The sequence below is a fragment of the Salvelinus namaycush genome, chromosome 10 (genome assembly GCF_016432855.1).
Source record: "Salvelinus namaycush isolate Seneca chromosome 10, SaNama_1.0, whole genome shotgun sequence".
Lineage (NCBI taxonomy): Eukaryota > Metazoa > Chordata > Actinopteri > Salmoniformes > Salmonidae > Salvelinus > Salvelinus namaycush.
In genome coordinates this window covers 39,699,705-39,707,243 of record NC_052316.1, presented here as the reverse complement: position 1 = coordinate 39,707,243, position 7,539 = coordinate 39,699,705, and positions in this window count along the sequence as shown.

Below are 7,539 nucleotides of genomic sequence, written 5' to 3'. Positions count from 1 at the left end.
ATAAGTGTTTGTGTGTGTGACCAATCGGGTTAGTGCTAAATGGCATCCTATTCCATATATAGTGCACTACTTTTGACCATAGCCCTATGGGCTTCCCTATGGGCCCTGATCAAAAGTAGTGCACTATATAGGGAATAGGTTGCCATTTGGGACATAGCCTTAGTAATAGGAGACAGACAGGACATAGTGGTCTATTACAGACCTTGACATGAACAGGAGATTGAAACTCAAGTTTATATACATCAGAGAACCACAGCTGCTTCATCTAATATTCCATCATGTCTTCCTGTGGCGCTATAGAAGCTCTTTAGAACTGACACGGTATGTGTGTGTGTCCAGACGTGCATGTGCGTTCTTGTGTGTCATGTGTCTTCGGAAACACATTTTACAGAATTGGATCAAATCCAAGGTCACCAAATGCAATTCATAACACTTTTCAGAAAGTGTGTATCTCCTTTGTTAATGTTAACAGTCATAAGAACAAAACACTTTAAACTCTACGTCACTTCACTTTAATGTCAAGGTGAGGAAATAAATTGTCTGAACACTTCATTGGTTGGTCAGACATGTATACTGCATCAGTATATTATTGTACTGTATTACCTAAAACACTTCCAGTCAGAACTGACAGTCACACTTTAGTTGGATAGTCCCATATACACTGAGTATACCAAACGTTAAGAACACCTTCCTAATATTGAGTTGTACCCCCCTTCCCCCCTTCCCATTTCGCCCTCAGAACAGCCTCAATTAGTTGGGCGTGAACTCTACAAGGTATCAAAAGCGTTCCACAGGGATGCTGGTCATGTTTACTTCAATGCTTCCCACAGTTGTGTCAAGTTGGCTGGAAGTCCTTTGGATGGTGGACCATTCTTGATACACATGGGAAACTGTTGAGCGTGAAAAGCCCAGCAGCATTGCAGTTCTTGACACAAACCAGTGCACCTGGCATCTACTATCATAACTTATTCAAAGGTATTTAAATACGTTGTCTTGCCTATTCACCATCTGAATGGCACACATACATAATCCATGTCTCAATTGTCTCAAGGCTTAAAAATCTTCCCCTTCATCTACACTGATTGAAGTGGCTTTACCAATTGACCTGGTCAGTCTATGTCATGGAAAGAGCAGGTGTTCCTAATGTTTTGTACACTCAGTGTAGATGATAGGAAGAGTAGCTGCTTCTTCTGAAATAGCTAATGGGGATCCTAATAAAATACCAAATAGATGGCCATACTATCAACAATCTATATGTTGATAAGCAACTGCTTGCTAAGGTTACAGTTAGTTTAGTGTTAGGTTTAGAATGAGGGTTAGGGTAAGGGTCAGGGTTAGGGCTAGGATTAGGTTAGGCTTAAGTTTAGGGTTAAGAAGGGTTACGGGTTAAGGTTAGGGTTACCCAACTGACTACAAGTGGTTTTTGTTATTGATTTCAACATTTAACAAAATTACCAACTCTATGCACAAGGCCTACTTTTAAAAAAATACATTTTATTTTAAAATGTAAACTTTTAAAATATTTTTTAGGGGTGGATCAGCTTAATAATGCGGAAAGATTGTTGCTTCCATCAATGTAATTGTCTGCATCATTTCCAATCCCCCATATCTTTTTTTGGTAAATATATACAGTTGAAGTCGGAAGATTACATACACTTAGATTGGAGTCGTTAAAACTCGTTTTTCAACCACTCCACAAATTTCTTGTTAACAAACTATAGTTTTGGCAAGTCGGTTAGGACATATACTTTGTGCATGACACAAGTAATTTTTCCAACAATTGTTTACAGGCAGATTATTTCACTTATAATTCACTGTATCACAATTCCAGTGGGTCAGAAGTTAACATACACTAAATTGACTGTGCCTTTAAACAGCTTGGAAAATTCCAGAAAATTATGTCATGGCTTCATGGTAGCAAGATCTTATCTATTTTTGCTAACTTTCTATAAAAATGTATTGGAGTGAGATCATTTCTTTCATTTCTTTCATAATGTAAAATTATAATTTTTTTGTGATCCAATACGTAATATATTACACTTATCATAATTTGGTTTTAATCCAGAGAGGATAGCATCAAGATCCTCTATGTGGCCGTGGAGAGATTCGAATTGTAGTTTTAAAAGAAAACATGAATCATCAGCGTACAATGACACCTTCGTTTTTAAGCCACGGATTTCTAATCCCTTAATATTATTGTTGGATCTAATTTTAACAGCTAACATTTCAATGGCAATAATAAATAGATATGCCGATAGTGGACAACCTTGTTCTACTCCTCTAGATAGTTTACCACTTTCTGAGATGTAGCCATTATGTACTATTTTACACCTAGGGTTACTATACATAACTTTAACCCATTTTATAAGAGATTCCCAAAAATTGAAATATTCTAGGCATTTATATATAAACCAGTCGTACTTTATCAAAAGCCTTTTCAAAATCAGCTATGAAAACCAGGCCTGGTGTCCCCGTTATTTCATAGCATTCTGTTGTTTCCAGTACTTGTCTTAAATTATCTCAAATGTATCATTAATGTAAAAAACCTGTCTGATTAGGATGAATAATATCTGACAATACTTTTTTAATTCTATGCGCCAAGCATTTTGCTAGGATTTTTGCATCACAACACTGAAGTGTAAGAGGCCTCCAATTTGTTTTAAAGACTGGATCTTTATATATACCACCTGGGTCCTGTTTCAGTAATAATGATATCAGACCTTCTTGTTGCGTGTCTGATAATCTACCATTTATATATGAGTGGTTAAAACATGCTAATGATGGTCCTCTGAGTATATAAAGAAAAGTTTGGTATATTTCCACTGGTATGCCATCCAGCCCTGGATTTTTCCCGGCCTTAAAGGCTTCAATTGCATCAAGAAGTTCCTCCTCTGTAATTTGGCCTTCACATGAGTCTTTCTGCACAGATGTTAATTTTACATTATTATTAGGAAAAAAATCCATACAATTAGCTTCGGTTAGTGGAGATGGAGGAGACTGAAATGAAAACATATTCTTAAAGTACTTTACTTCCAGGGCCTCCCGGGTGGCGCAGTGGTCTAGGGCACTGCATCGCAGCGCTAGCTGTGCCACCAGAGACTCTGGGTTCGCGCTCTGTCGCAGCCGGCCGCGACCGGGAGGTCCGTGGGGAGACGCACAATTGGCCTAGCGTTGTCCGGGTTAGGGAGTGTTTGGCCGGTAGGGAAATCCTTGTCTCATCGCGCACCAGCGACTCCTGTGGCGGGCCGGGCGAGGTAACCAAGGTCGCCAGGTGCACGGTGTTTCCTCCGACACATTGGTGCGGCTGGCTTCCGGGTTTGATGCGCGCTGTGTTAAGAAGCAGTGCGGCTTGGTTGGGTTGTGTTTCGGAGGACGCATGGCTTTCGACCTTCGTCTCTCCCGAGCCCGTACGGGAGTTCTAGCGATGAGACAAGATAGTAACTACTAACAATTGGATACCACGAAATTAGGGAGAAAAAGGGGGTGAAATAAAATTTAAAAAATAGGTACTATAACATATAATTTTCAAAATATAATTAGTTGAATCATGTGTGACTCCATCATTTGTAACAAGTTTCAATAAAACATTTTTGGTTGCATTTCTATATTGAAGATTGAAAAAGAATTTGGTGCATTTTTCCCCATATTCCATCCAGTTCGCTTTATTTTTATAATATATTACACTGGATATTTCATGATTAAGTTCCTCCATTTCTTTTTGTTTTTCCTCTAACTTATTCTGTGACTCTATGGTACAGTTTTTTTTGCTATCTAACTGTACTGTTAGTCCTTCAATTTCCTTTGTTAATATGGACTCTTTTGATCTAAATTGCTTTTGTTTTATAGAATTGCATGGCCTCTAAAGGCACATTTAAGTGTCCCATACAATAATGGGATCTGCTGTACCTATGTTATGTCAGAAAAAGTCAAGTTAGAAATTCTTCTCTCCTAGTTCTAAACAATTTATCATCTAGTAGGCTTTGATTAAATTTTCAATATCCTTGCCCACGTGGAAATTCTGTAAGAGTAATATATATGCCAATTATGTGATGATCCGACCGCATTCTGTCCCCTATCAACAGTTTTTAAACTTTTGGTGCCAGAGAGAATGGCATAAGAAAGTAGTCAAGACGATTAGCTTGATTAAGCCTCCGCCATGTATATCTCACTAGGTCAGGGTATTTACGCCTCCATATATCCACTAATTGTCACGATCGTCGTATGGTGGAAGAGAGGAGGACCAAGGCGCAGCGTGAAGTGAATGCATTCTTCTCTATTTATTATCACGAAAACGAAGAACACTTTACAAACTATACAAAACAATAAACGACGAATGTGAAGCTATAAAATGACAAGTGCAGACACAGGCAACTTACATATAGACATAGACAATAACCCACAACCCACAATACAAAACAGGCTACCTAAATATGGTTCCCAATCAGAGACAACGCAAAACACCTGCCTCTGATTGAGAACCATATCAGGCCAAACACAGAAATAGACAAACCAGACATACAACATAGAATGCCCACACAGATCACACCCTGACCAACCAAAACATAAAACATACAAAGCAAACTATGGTCAGGGTGTGACACTAATTCCAATATATCCATGACATTCATGATTTCCTTAAGTGCCTGAGGGTGATAGTTTGTAGTGTGATTTCCTTTCCAGTCCATCGAGGTATTTAAGACCGTATTAAAATCTCCCAACATAATAATAGTTGTGGGATATGCACATACACATACACCCACACACTCATACACATTCAACCCTTTTCCCCCACACAACCATAGGCTCACATTCTCAACAGTTGCACCATCCCAGAGCCCAACTCAAGAAAGGTCTTGATTTACAAATGCGTATACAGTTGCAGCTTTATCAGAAGGCCTGCAAGACTGTGCAAAAAAATGGGCAGAAATGGGGAGATTTTATCAACCATTGTCACGTCCTAGATGATGGAGGTCAAATGTACCTCTTTTCCCTGAAACACCCACAACACGGTCCCCCGTATTGACCATATTCCCAAGCATCTCCATGCAGTCAGACTTTTGATTTTGTGCTACCAGGGCCACAATAATATACCCCCTCTCTGAATGTCTGAATGTGACCCCCTCCCCATGGGTTACTGTAGCTAGTGTTGCCAGCACTCCCACTGCCTGGGTGGGGACACCCCACCGGAATCCCCACTGTCTAGGTACAAGGACTACTTTTTACTGGAACACATTTACTGGAAGAACTGTCCAGATGCAAAGTTGGCTAACAGAATTTCGGTAAAATATCCCTGTTTTTTACATGTCCATGTTTTCCAAAAACTCTGTTAAATATCTGATCCGAATGAAGATTCAACGATGTCTGCAGAAAGAATGGGGTGTCAGCTATGACATGACACGTTGACTTTGAAAAAATCTCATTTCGTTATTAAACTGCAGTAAGTGAAGTGGATTTACAACCAGTAACGGAATTGCGGTAATGGAATTGAATCATGGGTCACTGATCTGTACCACACAGAAATGCATAATTATGGATTTGAATGTCATTCTCTTCATGGTGATTTATCCTAAATAGGTACAAAAAAATATAAATATGTAATATCTTGGTCCGGACCTGACTAAATCTGAACCAATCATAGACGTCTATGTTTCACAATTTTGGACATCTAAACTACAGCAAAGCAGTGCACAGTAGAATACAGTACAGTACAGCAAAGCACAGCACAGCACAGCACAGCACTGCATAGTACAGAACAGTAGAGTACAGTACAGTAGAGTTCAGTACAGTACAGTAGAGTACTGCAATTACTCACCACGGACTGGCAGAATCCTTTTTTTCCTTTAACACATCTGACGAGCCTGACGCGAATGATATACTGCTTTCTCGGGAACAGGCCCAGATCCCCGTGATTTGCGTGAAGAGGTGGCGAAGAAAAAGGGGCCAGAGAGCAGGCTGCCTTCTGAGAATTCATAGGCGATCAGAAAAAAAACACTTGCAAACGTGCAATCTTTGGAGAAAAAAAATCGATGACCTACGCGGAAGATTAAACTACTAACAGGACATTCAAAACTGTAATATCTTATGCTTCACAGAGTCGTGGCTGAACGACGACACTATCAACACACAGCTGGCTGGTTGCACGCTGTACCGGCAGGATAGAACAGCGGCGTCTTGTAAGACAAGGGGCGGCGGACTATGTATTTTTGTAAATAATCAATCAATCAATCAAGTTTATTTTATATAGCCCTTCGTACATCAGCTAATATCTCGAAGTGCTGTACAGAAACCCAGCCTAAAACCCCAAACAGCAAGCAATGCAGGTGTAGAAGCACGGTGGCTAGGAAAAACTCCCTAGAAAGGCCAAAACCTAGGAAGAAACCTAGAGAGGAACCAGGCTATGAGGGGTGGCCAGTCCTCTTCTGGCTGTGCCGGGTGGAGATTATAACAGAACATGGCCAAGATGTTCAAAATGTTCATAAATGACAAGCATGGTCAAATAATAATCAGGAATAAATGTCAGTTGGCTTTTCATAGCCGATCATTAAGAGTTGAAAACAGCAGGTCTGGGACAGGTAGGGGTTCCATAACTGCAGGCAGAACAGTTGAAACTGGGACAGCAGCAAGGCCAGGTGGACTGGGGACAGCAAGGAGTCATCATGCCCAGTAGTCCTGACGTATGGTCCTAGGGCTCAGGTCCTCCGAGAGAGAGAAAGAAAGAGAGAAGGAGAGAATTAGAGAGAGCATACTTAAATTCACACAGGACACTGGATAAGACAGGAGAAGTACTCCAGATAACCAACTGGCCCTAGCCCCCCGACACAAACTACTGCAGCATAAATACTGGAGGCTGAGACAGGAGGGGTCAGGAGACACTGTGGCCCCATCCAATGATACCCCCGGACAGGGCCAAACAGGAAGGATATAACCCCACCCACTTTGCCAAAGCACAGCCCCCGCACCACTAGAGGGATATCTTCAGCCACCAACTTACAATCCTGAGACAAGGCCGAGTATAGCCCACAAAGATCTCCACCACAGCACAAACCAAGGGGGGGCGCCAACCCAGACAGGAAGATCACGTCAGTAACTCAACCCACTCAAGTGACGCACCCCTCCTAGGGACGGCATGAAAGAGCACCAGTAAGCCAGTGACTCAGCCCCTGTAATAGGGTTAGAGGTAGAGAATCCCAGTGGAGGGGAACCGGCCAGGCAGAGACAGCAAGGGCGGTTCGTTGCTCCAGAGCCTTTCCGTTCACCTTCACACTCCTGGGCCAGACTACACTCAATCATATGACCTACTGAAGAGATAAGTCTTCAGTAAAGACTTAAAGGTTGAGACCGAGTCTGCGTCTCTCACATGGGTAGGCAGACCATTCCATAAAAATGGAGATCTATAGGAGAAAGCCCTGCCTCCAGCTGTTTGCTTAGAAATTCTAGGGACAATTAGGAGGCCTGCGTCTTGTGACCGTAGCGTACGTGTAGGTATGTATGGCAGGACCAACTCGGAAAGATAGGTAAGAGCAAGCCCATGTAACGCTT